The 13,090-nt window shown below is 34.4% G+C and overlaps 1 protein-coding gene across 5 annotated transcripts in view; it reads left to right on the forward strand.

The window, feature by feature from the left end:
• The window catches only part of HIPK3 (homeodomain interacting protein kinase 3), a 91,403-nt gene that overhangs the window by 1,368 nt on the left and 76,945 nt on the right, over nucleotides 1-13,090 (forward strand). The window lies entirely within an intron of this gene.

Genomic DNA, 13,090 nt, shown 5'->3' on the forward strand with positions numbered 1-13,090 from the left:
TATTTTCGCTGTAGTTTCTAAAATGGGAATGCTTATACTCAGACCATTTCAGTTAACGTCAAGATTTTGATTGCCGGGTTGATTTTGATTTTGATTCCCTTTCTTTCTGATCAGATTTTTGATGAAAACTTTTAATCAGGGTGGGAGGGTTGTTTGTTTCCCAAGAAAAAATATTTTAATCTTCCATACACATTTAGTATTTCCGAAGCTGGACAAATCTCACCATATGTTTGATAAGTCTAGATTCTGCTTATGTTTGCAAGTGCAGTGCTAATTTTATACAATGAGCAATGATAAGGTTTAGATAGATCATGATTAAGCTTAGTATTTTAAGTAAACAAAATATGATCGACCTTTAAAATTGTTTTTATAATTTTATTGATTATTTTATGCCTTCATGCCACTTACTAGTAATTGAAATTTGACCAACCAGAGTTCTTTTAAGTCAGCAAGGCATTTCTTGGTATATTCATGGCTGCATTCATAATGTGTAGGGAACTTGTATTTTATGAAATATAATGCTTAACCTGTATGAGCTTTGTTTTCCTAACATTTAAAAATTATTTTTATGTGTGTTAAGGTAAAGATGTGCAAAAATATTTGATTTTGGGGTGTTTTTTTTGTATTTATGGAAAATTTGTTCCTTAGGTCCTTCCCTACTCCCCACTTTTTTCTAAGAAAAAAATATTTGTGGAGAACTGTATATTTAAAAACTATGTTTTAAACAGGTAAGGTGAGCCTGAAGTCTAGAACAGGCTGGCCATTAAATGTTTCAAATTTATATTTGGACATTGCTGACTACAGTAGCTAAACATACATATTAGGCAAGCAGATCATAACATGGTGAGACAGTCGTAGTTTATTGTCATAATATTTTTTCCATTGAACTACTCATTATCTTGTTTATAAACCAGTCATTAGCTTCTGGGCATGGGGTTTTAAAGTCACATTAAAGTGGATGGTTTGTACATGCTTAAAAAGAAGCTGTAGATCATATTATTTTAATTTTTTAGATGTTCTGTCGTAGGATACCATAAAGTAGCAAGTATGGCGCTGATATATAGGCTTTACATTTAAAGTATTGAAAGATTTTTTTTTTTTTTTTTTTTTTTTTGGTAAGGGAATTGAACCCATGAGCACTTTTCCACTGATCTACATCCCCGACACTTTTTATTCTTATTTTATTTATTTTTCTTCAAACCAGAGATTAAACCCAGGGGCACTTAATAATGAACACATCCCCAGCCCTTTTTATTTTGAGACAAGTTCTCCCTAAGTTGCTTTGGGCCTTGCTAAGTTACTGAGGCTGGCCTTCAACTTGTGATACTCTGGCCTCAAACTCCAGAGTACTGGGATTACAGGCGTGTACCACCATGCCCAGCTCTTTTTTCTTTTCTTGCAACTTTAAAAAACATCAGCTATTAAATTAACTTTTTGATTGAACTTTTGTTTTTAAATATTGATTCATGAACACTGAAGTAATATGGAAGGAGGAAGGGGAAAATGCTAACTTCAGAATGTGGAAATATTGTTACTCAAACATGATTCATATTCATGTAAATGGCATACTTGTTTGAATATTATTTTCCATTTGAATGATAAAAATGATTCTGGTCACTGTTGAAGTTAAGTTTGTCAGGTAAGAGGAGTTAACTTACTAAATGCTGTTCTCATTGTAGCAGTTCAGCAAGTATGATGATAGGTAGACTAGAGTTACACTATTGATGGTTAATTCAAAGGCATAGAGATGTAGTTGCCATTACAACTTTACCTGCGTTTGGATGTGAAAAGATGTCATGGCAACATGTAGATTAAAGGATTTCTAAAGAACTTTGAAATTCTCCATATTTAAAATATCCTTCTACTAATTTATGTGTCCTAACTATTAGGGGACACAGAATAAGTTGATATATCATTTTATTGTTGCTGCCAAAATAAATATTTCTGTTTAAAATTTGTGGGTTGCAGCTGTCCTAGTTTCTTAATGTTTGAAATCGAGACTTCCAATGTGGTATGGTGAACTTGGAAGTTACTTCTGAGGACAAACTACTAAAACTTGTTAAAATGGAAGACTATATCAACTTTTTATTTTATTTTTTTATTTTTAAAGTTACTCACCTTCCTCTACTCTGTAACTGGGATATAGTATTATTTTTCTTTGTGGGAACAAAGAAAATTTTTGCAGGAAACTTTGTCATGGGCAAATTTTATATGATACAAATGTAATTCAAGAGAAATTATCTTAAATGCCCTTACTGATTCTGGATCCAGTTGTTTAAAAGACATATGCTGCTGGACATGGTGGCACATGCCTGTAATCCTGGGGGCTCTGGAGGCTGAGGCAGGAGGATCAAAAGTTCAAAGCTAGCTTCATCAACTTAGTAAGGTCCTAAGCAACTTAGCCAGACCCTGTCTCAAAATAAAAAATAAATAAAAAGGACTAGGGATGTGGCTCAGTGATGAAGCGCCCTGAGTTAAATCTCCAGTACTAAAAGGGGTGGGGGAGACATATTTTTTGCCTAGTACCTTTAAGCACTTAACATAACTTGAATAAGGATAGTTTTGAATCATTGGAGATTTAGGATAGTCAGAGTATGTGTCTTCAACTTAAGGAAGTATATATAGTTTACTTCTTTCGGTTGGGTTGGGACAGTTAAGAGTGGTTTGGGGAAAAACAATATTAGTGTGCTGCTGCTACAGCTTTGTCATAGCTGTCTTTAGGATCTCATTCATTTTGGACCAAAGTAGAATAGATATTTGGAGAATATGTGTTGTAAATTTTATATAAGTGCTTGTCAAATTAGACCTTGAGTTTTTTAGGGGATCAGGCTGTTCTCAGTTGGTACTTGGGCCAATGTCGCTAAACAAAGACAGCATATTGCCTTGATTCTGAGATACCACTGTTATGTTAGGGACCAAGAGCTTCTGCTTTTATTACTTGTGAGGAAATTAGAAGAGATGAGTATTGTCAAGATTGTATTTTTAGGGTGGCTTCTGTGGTTTGGGGACACTGAGCAGATTTACTTGGTCTTTTTTTCCACCCCATGGTACTGGATGGGTACTTTTACTGCTGAGCTATATCCCCAGCCAAACCCCTGCCACCCCTTGAAATTGTCTTGCTGAGTTGTCCAGGCTGGCCTCATACTTGTAGTCCTCTTGCTGCAGCCTCCCAAGTCACTGGGCTTACAGGCATATGTCACTATGCCAGGCTAAATTTGTCTTAATGGGTAGTTAATGCCAAGTCGGTACTTTAGAAAGCTCTTGTTTTCCAACAAAGTTTTTGTTTGTTTTTTGTTTCCTTTTTTTCCAGTAATGGATGAACCCAAGGCCTCATGCGTGCTTGACAAGTGCTTTGCCAATGAGCTATGTCTTCAGCCTTATTTTATTTTTATTTTGAGACAGGGTCTTACTAAGTTGCCGGGGCTGGCCTTAACTTGTGATCCTCCTGCCTCAGCATCCCAAATTGCTGTGTTACAGGCATTTGTCACCCCCTGCCAACAGAAAGTTTTTGAAATGAAAGAAACCAAGGACAGTACTTTTGATCTTAAATGTATTTTGTTAACTCAAATCATATGATTTCTCTAATTTTCTAAAGTGAAAATTTTCACTCCCCTGGGAGTCTGATTAGGAACGAGGATGTGAGGCAAGTAAGAAGGGCGAAGCTGGGAAATAGTAGGGGGAAGAGTTAGGCTTAATTAGATTTGGGAGACCAAATATGTTTAAGTGCTCATGTTGCTAGAGATCAGAGTTCACATAGTTAATAAAGACAGAAAAATTTGTGATAGCTTCAGGGAATGACCAGGAATAAACTGGTGATATCTACTCAATAATCAGTCTTGTGAAATAACTTAATTTTTAAAATCCTTTTTTTCCTCCCTGCCTCTTTCTTTGTCCTTAGTTTTATGTCTTCAATCTGAAACAGTTTCCCTTAATGTAGAACTTAAAGGTGATAAACTTTTCATATAACTTGAAAAAATCTTATAGACCTAACCTGAAATCAGAAGCATGGAAAGCATAAAATATAACTTATAAGATTCATTTTTAGTTTTTGAAGATCCTTAATAATACTAAAGCTGGGTGCGGTGGTTCGCACCTGAAATCCCAGTGACTCTGGAGACTAAGGCAGAAGGGTTGCAAGTTCCATGCCAACCTCAGCAATTTAGGGAGGCCTTGTCTCAAAATGAAAAATAACAGGAGGATACATGGGGGCAGGAAATATGGTGGAATGAGATGGACATCATTACCCTAGGTACAAGTATGACTCCACATATGGTGTGACACTATAATGAGTACAACCAGAGAAATGAAAAGTTGTGTACAGTGAATCAAAGTGCATTCTGCTGTCTGTGTTTTGTCTGTTCAATAATACAAGGAGAATCTTGTAGGTTTGGTAAACTCTATGACTTTAGATATATAATGCTACAGTTTTAAATAGTTAATAAGTTAGAGGGATAACATTGAAAATACATACCTCATTAAAATAAATAAGTTAATAAAGTGAAAAATAAAAAGGATTGGGGGGGCTGGGGTTGTGGCTCAGTGGTAGAGCACTTGCCTAGCATGCATGAGGTACTGGGTTCGATCTCTAGCACCACATAAAAAAATTAAATAAAATAAAGGATGGGAATGTTGCTCAGTGGTAAAGCACCTCTGGGTTCAATCCTTAGTACCCCAAACCAAAAACGAAACCCAAACAAACAAAACTAAGCTACATATAATACTATATGAATTTAGGTTTTTCAAACTATGAATAAAACTCAAGACTTTTGATACCTGTCACAAAATCCATTTTACCTTCTGACGTAAACATCCCCCCCACCTTTTTTTTTTGTTGTTGTTGTTGGTGGTGGACATGGAATCAAGGCTTGGCATATGACAAGCATGTCCTCTACCCTGGAAGTATACTTTTTTTAAATGACTAGATATCTAAGTATCTCTTTTTTTAAATGACTAGATATCCAGATTTATTTTTACCTTTCATTTTCTTTTCTGTTAATCTTTATTTCTTTCTTTTTAAACAATAGGATTACACTTAAAAGAAAAAGTTGGAGACTTAATTTCAGGAAGAAGAATAAAGGGAAATGTAGTATTTGCTCTTTTGAGCTATAACTTTTGTCTTTTGGACAAAAATCTAAGTTGTGATAGATTGATTGTTTTGTGTTACCTTTTGGTCTTATTGAAAGTAAAGAATTGCCAGAGTTGGTCACATGTAATTCCTTTCATCCCCCCATGATTGATAATGCTAGAGCACATTTTCTAATTGGAACAAAAATTTTTAGTTATAATAGGGATTAAAATGATCAGATTATTAGAGTGTCATTCCCTTTTAAAAATTTTATAGCTATTTATTATAAATTACATTTGATTACATATGAATTACCAAGAAAATTGTCTTAATGTTTGATTAAAACTTAGTTGTATTTAAGTAGCCAGTTATTCTACCTTAAAAATTAACAAAAGTGTTTGATTTGCTAAAAACATTTTTATTAACTTCAAATTCTTTAACTTCCCCATACTTTGTTGTAAATTATTAGTAAATTTATACAAAATATTTTAGACATTTTAAAAACAAAATTGTAAATTTTGAAACATTTGCAGGAAATAACTCACTTATAAAATGTTTCCTGTCTTATGAAGCAGTTACATGAAATGTTAAGGCCCAAACATTTCATATTTGTATGTTTCAACTGTGTTTTGTATGTTCAATAATACAAGGAGAATCTTGTAGGTTTGGTAAACTCTATGACTTTAGATATATAATGCTACAGTTTTAAATAGTTAATAAGTTAGATAGAGTGATAACATTGAAAATTGAACCTGACTTTCCAGGGACATAGCTTCCAAAATATAATTTATATTAGTAATTCTGAGGGCTTTAAGTATATAATTTATTAAAACTTCTATTGGGAAATTAAATAGGGTTTGGTGACATAAAATCACAATGAAAATTATAGGTTATGTTGCCATATAGCCCGTGGCTAGATGCTGTGCTTTATTACATTCTTAAAATGGCAGAAATCATGTTCTGAGTCAAGTGTAATCAGACAGTTTTGGTGGAGACAGTATTAGTATCATTGTTATTCTTTTTCCCTGCAGCATATTAATTGTAGTTTATGTTTTAATATAAAATTAGATAAGGATAATACTGGGTTAAAATATTGGATTTGTATTCTATTTAGTATGTTTTAAGTAGTTTTTGTAGCTGGGTCATAGACTAGCCACAGAAAAATAAAATTTTATTATAGCAGATACAAAAATGATAAAATATTTTTTTAAAAAATATTTTTATAGTTGTCGATGGTCAACAACTTTTAAAAAATTTATTTATATGTGGTGCTGAGACTTTAACCCACTGCCTCACACATGCTAGGCAAGTGCTATACCACTGAGTTATAATCCCAGCCCCTGATAAAATATTTTTAAGCGGTTTTTTATTAGTGCATTGTAATTATACATAATAGTGGAGTTTTTGGACATTCATAAATTTATATAAGATCATTTGCTCCATTTCAATTCCCAGTACTTCCCCTTTCTCTCTTCTCCTTCCTCCTTCTGCTGCCTTTCCTGTATAATGTTGGCCTTCCTATTTTTTAATTGGTGCATTATAGTTATATATAAAAGTAAAATTCATTGTGATGTAGTTATATATGTATGCATATACCTTAATACCTTAATTTGGTTAATTTCATATCCCTGGTTCCTCACTTTTCCCATTTCTTCCTCCCTCTCCCCTTCTAGTCCCTTCCCCTACTCCACTGCTCTCCCTTCTATAAAATATTTTTTATGAAAACCATTTTTTTTTTTTTTTTTTTTTTTGGTACTGAGGATTGAACCCAGGGCCCAGGGATGCTTAACCACTGGGCCACATCCCCAGCCCTTTTTATTTTTTGAGATAGGGTCCAAGTTGCTTAAGGCCTTACTAAGTTGATAAGGCTGGCCTTGAATTCCAGATCTTCCTGCCTAAGCCTCCTGAGCTGCAGGAATTACAGGCGTATGCCTCCGTTCCTGGTTAAAAAATATTTTATCTAGTACATGTTCTATTCTCAGTATAGCAAAATCAAACAATTAGACTATCAAACTGGTTAGCCTTGATAAAAAAAGTTTATAACAAAAATAAAATTGATAAAGTTCTTTCTCCCTTTCTTACCAGTACTGGGGATCAAATCCAGGGCCTTGTACATGCCAGGAAAGCATTATACTACTAAGCTGCATGATTTTTCTTTTATATTTTGAGACAAGGGCTGACTGTGGTGCCAGGCTGGCCTCAAAATTGCGATTCTTCTGTTTCAGTCTTGTGTGTTGCTGGAGTTACTGGCCTGTGTCACTATGTGCAGCCAATAGTATAATTGTCTTATATAAATATACTATGTTAATTTAAATCAAGAGAAGGTCCTATTTTTTAGTTCTAGTTAGTAATCCAGTTTTCTTGTTCTCCCATGTTCTTTCTGACATGCACAGTTCTCATATTTATTGAGAAAATTGTGTTAGGTTTGCTTTCTTTTTTTTTTTTTTTTTTTGGTACCGGGGATTGAATTCAGGAGCACTCAACCACTGAGCCACATCCTCAGCCCTATTTTGTATTTTATTTAGAGACAGGGTCTCACTGAGTTGTTTATCGCCTCACTTTTTTTGTTGAGGCTGGCTTTGAACTCACGATCCTCCTGCCTCAGCCTCCTGAGCCCCTGGGATTACAGGTGTGTGCTACTGTGTCCAGCCCTGGTTTGCCTTTTCTAACTATATTTCTTCCTCCTATATGTGGAATGCAATGTCCTCCAAACTTCATTCCTTTACCAACCTGTGGAAGGAAGATTAAAAGCAAAAACATTTTGAAAGGTACTTTTAAGATTGTTGAAATTACAAGCTGTAACTTACTTGAAACCACTATATGAAAGAGATGTTACTTCATTTGTGTAGATTAAAAATAGACTTTTTGTTTTGTTTTGCAGTGCTACTTATCCACCCTAGGGCTTGCTATGTCTTAGGCAAACACTGTACCACTGAGTTACACATCCAGCCTGATTTATCCTGGGCCCCCTAAAGTAGAAGTATACACAGGGCATGTATTATGTTGTTACCCCTACTATAATTATGTATAATCTACATAATGAAACTTGACAATTTGGTGACATTTTGATATTTTTAAACATATGTATTTAAAAGTGAATTCTGTATGGAAGCTCACTTAGGGAGTGTTGGGATTGTAAAATAATTGCTGCCAATAGCTTTGAATAGAAAATTCTTGGAGTGTTTGACTTGCCAGTTGTCCTGTTTAAGCCTAGTGTGGCATTTCTGAAAGTATTTCTGGTGGCTCGTTGTTTTCTTTTTTTTTTTGAGATAGGGTCTTGTCATGGTTGCCTACATTGGCCTTGTGCTTTTATTCCTTTCTCAAGGAAAGAATTGTTCAAGGGATCCTCTTGCCTCAGCTTCCTGAGCAGCTGAGATACAGGTGTACACCACCACTCCTGGCTTTCTAGTGGCTATTTAACTTGCAAAATCTCTTTAAAGTGTTTTCTTGCAAATGATATATCTAGCCTGAAATTGTTTCCTGTTAATTAGATTGGAAGAAGATGAAGTATCTCACTTCATGATTATTAGAAGTTACAGACCATTATTGGGAAAGTTTATAATTAAAACATTTGTGAAAGTATCTGAATTGTTCCTTCAGGTTGGGGACCATGGTCTACAGGTTTTATATTGCAAGTGCATAACAGGTTATTGGGGAATCAAATATGTTATTATAAAAGCAGTGAAATACTGACATGCTTATATTTCACTTAAATACCTTACTTGAAGTATGACATCTTTATTGTCTAGTTTTACAAGTACCTGACCAAATACTTGTAAATGTATCATCTGCACATTTGATTTGTGAAAACCATGCTGTTTCCTGTACTGAGGTCAGTGTGCATGAGCTTCTGAATCTAGTGCAAACAGTATACACAAGTGTGCTTTTATTCCTTTCTCAAGGAAAGAAATGGTTCTTCATCCCTCAAAGATGACTCCTTATTCTGTATGTGGATTAAATTCTAGATTGTGTTTTTCATATCTTTAGTTTGTCCAAGAATGTCAAGTACCCCCTTTCTCTTGATTCTTTCTCTTTAACCTTGTAACATTCTCAACTTTCTGGGATCTTAAGCAGCCATTTACAAGTGGGCCTCCTCAAATCTATGAATGTTTCCTTTTTCTGTTTCTTCCAAATTTCTTCAACATTTATTCAGTGTAGTTCTATCCATTCTGTTCTAGTAAAATTATTCCCATTAAACTGCCCAGTAGTTTTATTCACGGTTTATGTATTCATTCAGAAGATTGAATCTATAGTGTCTCCTACACAGTTTTGAGCTTTCAACCCATATTTTGAACTGTGGAATGATTTCTATATTTTTTGCCCCACGGTACCTCAAATTGAGTTGATTATCTTATTTCCAAATTTGTTCCTTTGTATTCTACATTTGTCATCCTCATTCTATTACAGTTTGATTTTGAAACTTTAAATCTGAAAATATTTGTATCTTGTGGGTGTATTAATAAGAACTGAACAACTGCACCCTGCCAAGCACCACTTGGCAGTATTTGTCATTATCAAAGTCTCCTTTCTGGGAATGCTATACTAAGAAAATTAAAAATGTGAAAAACCCGTTTATATGAAAATGTTCATTGCAACTTGAATAAATGGTGAAAAAAATTGGAAAAACAGCAGTCCAGTAAAGATATGCACATAGTAAAATGGTACATTGTTTTTTAAATTAATTTATTTTTTATTCCAGTTTGTTATATATGACAGTAGAATGCATTACAAATCATATTACACGTAGAGAGCACGCTTTTTCATATCTCTAATTGTATACAAAGCATAGTTACACCATTTGTGTTTTCGTACATGTACTTAGGGTAATGATGTCCATCTCCTTCCACCATCTTTTCTACCCCCATCTCCCTCCTTTCCCCTCCCACCTCTTTGCCCTATCTAGAGTTCATCTAATCCTCCCATGCTCCCCCTCCCAATCCCATTATGAATCAGCCTCCTTATATCAGCATTTGGTTGTTTGGGATTGGCTAACTTAGCATTATATTCTCCAACTCCATCCATTTACCTGCAGATGCCCTGATTTTATTATCTTTTATTGCTGAGTAATATTCCCTTGTGTGTATGTACTACGGTTTCTTCATCCATTCACCCACTGAACGGCAGTACACTGTTATTTATTTTAATATTTATTTTTTAATTGGACACAATATTTTTATTTATTTATTTATCTCAATATTTTTATGTGGTGCTGAGGATCGGACCCAGGGCCTCGCATGTGCTAGGCAAGCGCTCTACTGCTGAACCACAATCCCAGCCCAGTACATTGTTATTTAAAATAGTAGTTAAGATACCCTGTGAAAGAACAAATGGATATGTCAGGTTATACATGTATTTTGATTGTTTAATAAAATATACATTAAAACGACTGGAAGGAAATAGATTATTTTTCCCTGAACATTTTAAATTTTATAATAATCAAACAATTTAAAGATGATTGCTGTACTGAAATTCAGCCTCTTCCTGGTATGAGTAATGTGTGCTTTTCTTGATTTTATAATAAAACATTTTAAAATTCATATTACTTTACCCATTTATTCTAACAGTATGTTTCCAGGTAATGTTACTGGCTTAGTGGTAATTTTTTTCTTAATCAAGTTCCATGGTGCTGTGAATAAATAATATTTTAAATATTACTGTGGTAAACATTGCTATACAATAACTTTTTGATATATGCATCATTCATAATTAATAGGTAATCATTCTTTTTGCTTCTGAAGTTCTGTATAGTGTCTTGTGTAAATGCCTGAAAAATGGTATGAGGTCAGTTTTGGCACTTTTAGTTATTTGAGAATCAGTTTCTCATCAGTAAACTGTAACTACTTTGCATCCATTTTCAGTCAACTGATAAAGCCCATTTTTCTTTATTTTATTCCTTGATACTATGACTAGTCTTATTTTTTGAATTTAAAATGTATTAGCTATAAGTTGTAACTTTGGACTGAAATTTTAATATCTTTTTTATGTGTTATTGGTGTGTACTTAGAAATCTCTTCAGATAAGTATGAAGACATAAGTTTTGTAAGTACTGATATGTGTAATTTTTAGTACCATGTATTGGCATGTGGCTTTTTACAACTAATTGTAAAACAAAAACCTTAACTTTTTCTATGAGACTTGCTGTGAAAGAAAGATATTTGTGAGACTGTAAGTTCATATCAGTTTGTAGTTTTAACATACAGCTTATACATGCAACGTAACAATGTGCCACTTAAAGTTAATGATTAGAGGAAGCCAGAGCCAAATAGAAGCAGTTCTAATAGATTTCTAAGAATTCAATGTTCTTTCTTTGAGGTACTGAGAAGCTGCTTGTTTTCTTTCCTCTTTAAGACTTTGTAAATTACATTGTTGTTCTTTAGCTTTTTCTGGCCTTCTTAAGAAGACATTGTAGATCTCCACCCTGTCCCCTTCCTCAAATTTAGTCATGAAAATAAGACAAACATATTCTCATTTCTGTTCCTCATGTTGTTTGGCTTGATGCCACAGAGACTTTCCTGAAGCCATTGGTGAAAGGCCATCTTCAGTTGACAAGATAACATGTGACAAGCCTAGGTAGTGGTGTACTGTCATCCCTGCTACTGGGGATTGGGTTGGGGGTGGGGGGTGAAGGCCTGAGACAGGAAGATCGCAAGTTTGAGGCCAGCCTCAGCAATTTATTGAGACAGTGTCTCAAAATATAAAATAAAAGGAATTGGGGATATAGCTCAATGGTAGAGTGCCCCAGTACTGAAGAAGAAGAACTGACAGTGAAACTCTGAAATTTAAAATAGAAGCCAGGCCTGTAATCCCAGTAACTCAGGAGGCTGTCGCCAGAGGATTGTAAGTTCAAAGCCAGCTCAGCAATTAGTGAAACCCTAAGCAATTTAGCAAGACCCCATCTGAACATTGAAAATAATAATAATAATAAAAAGGGTTGGGGATGTAGCTCAGTGATAAAAGACCCCTGGATTAAATCCCCCCCCCCCCAAAAAAAATTGTTTTTTGTTTTGTTTTTTTGGGTACTCGGGATTGAACTCAGTCAGGGACACTCAATGACTAAGCCACATCCCCAACACTTTTTTGTATTTAGAGACAGGGTCTTACTGAGTTGCTTAGCACCTGTCTTTTGCTGAGGCTGGCTTTGAACTTATGATCCTATTGCCTCAGCCTCTGAAGAAGAGGCATTGGGATTACCTTGCAGAAAGAAAGAAATTTAAAAAAAGAGTTTCTACATTAGAAAGGTTTTTAAATTCCTTAAAGAGAGCACGTAAGGGCTGAGATTGTGGCTCAGTGGTAGGAGTGCTTGCCTAGCAAGCGTGAGGTCCTGGGTTTGATCCTCAGCACCACATAAAAATAAATAAATAAAGGTATAGTGTCCAACTACAACTAAAAAATTAATATTTTTTAAAAAAGCACTTAAAATAAAGTACTATGGTAGGCAACATAAATCCAGGTAGGAAAAAAATACTTCTGATTTTAGCAATGTAAAACACAGTAAAAGCATATAGGATATTAATTTGGAAAGTACAAATAATTGACTTTTTTGTTACAGTTAAAATTTGAAAAGTCCTCAGATGTCTTTAATAAAACTTTTGAAAAACACCAACTACCATAATTAAGCATATGCTGTAAATATTGGTCTTTTTAGCTCTTTCAAATGAAAAACTTGTGTGTGTATGTGAGAAAGGGGGCTAGTAGCAGCCACTGTGACACTTTGTTGGTTTTGTAGAATTTTCCTTCTTGCGATGTAAATTACTGTAGAGTGATAATTCTCTTTCAGCTATGAATGTAGAATGTTATAATATGGGAACTACACAATGGGAATCTATAAAAGATTGTTTAGGTTAGCCCACACTCTTTGGAAAGTTTTGTAAAGCTTGATGTTGATTCTATAAATGTTCATTCAGAGCTTTGAATCATTACCTCTTATAAAGTTTTATGTGACAGCAGAATTTTTTCTTTTATTGCTGTGTTAGCTGTGGGCATTTCATCAAATTATTTATCTAGGATTTGACTTCATCTGTTGAT

Source organism: Spermophilus citellus (assembly GCF_964194105.1).
Source record: "Spermophilus citellus genome assembly, chromosome: 2".
NCBI classification, from domain to species: domain Eukaryota; kingdom Metazoa; phylum Chordata; class Mammalia; order Rodentia; family Sciuridae; genus Spermophilus; species Spermophilus citellus.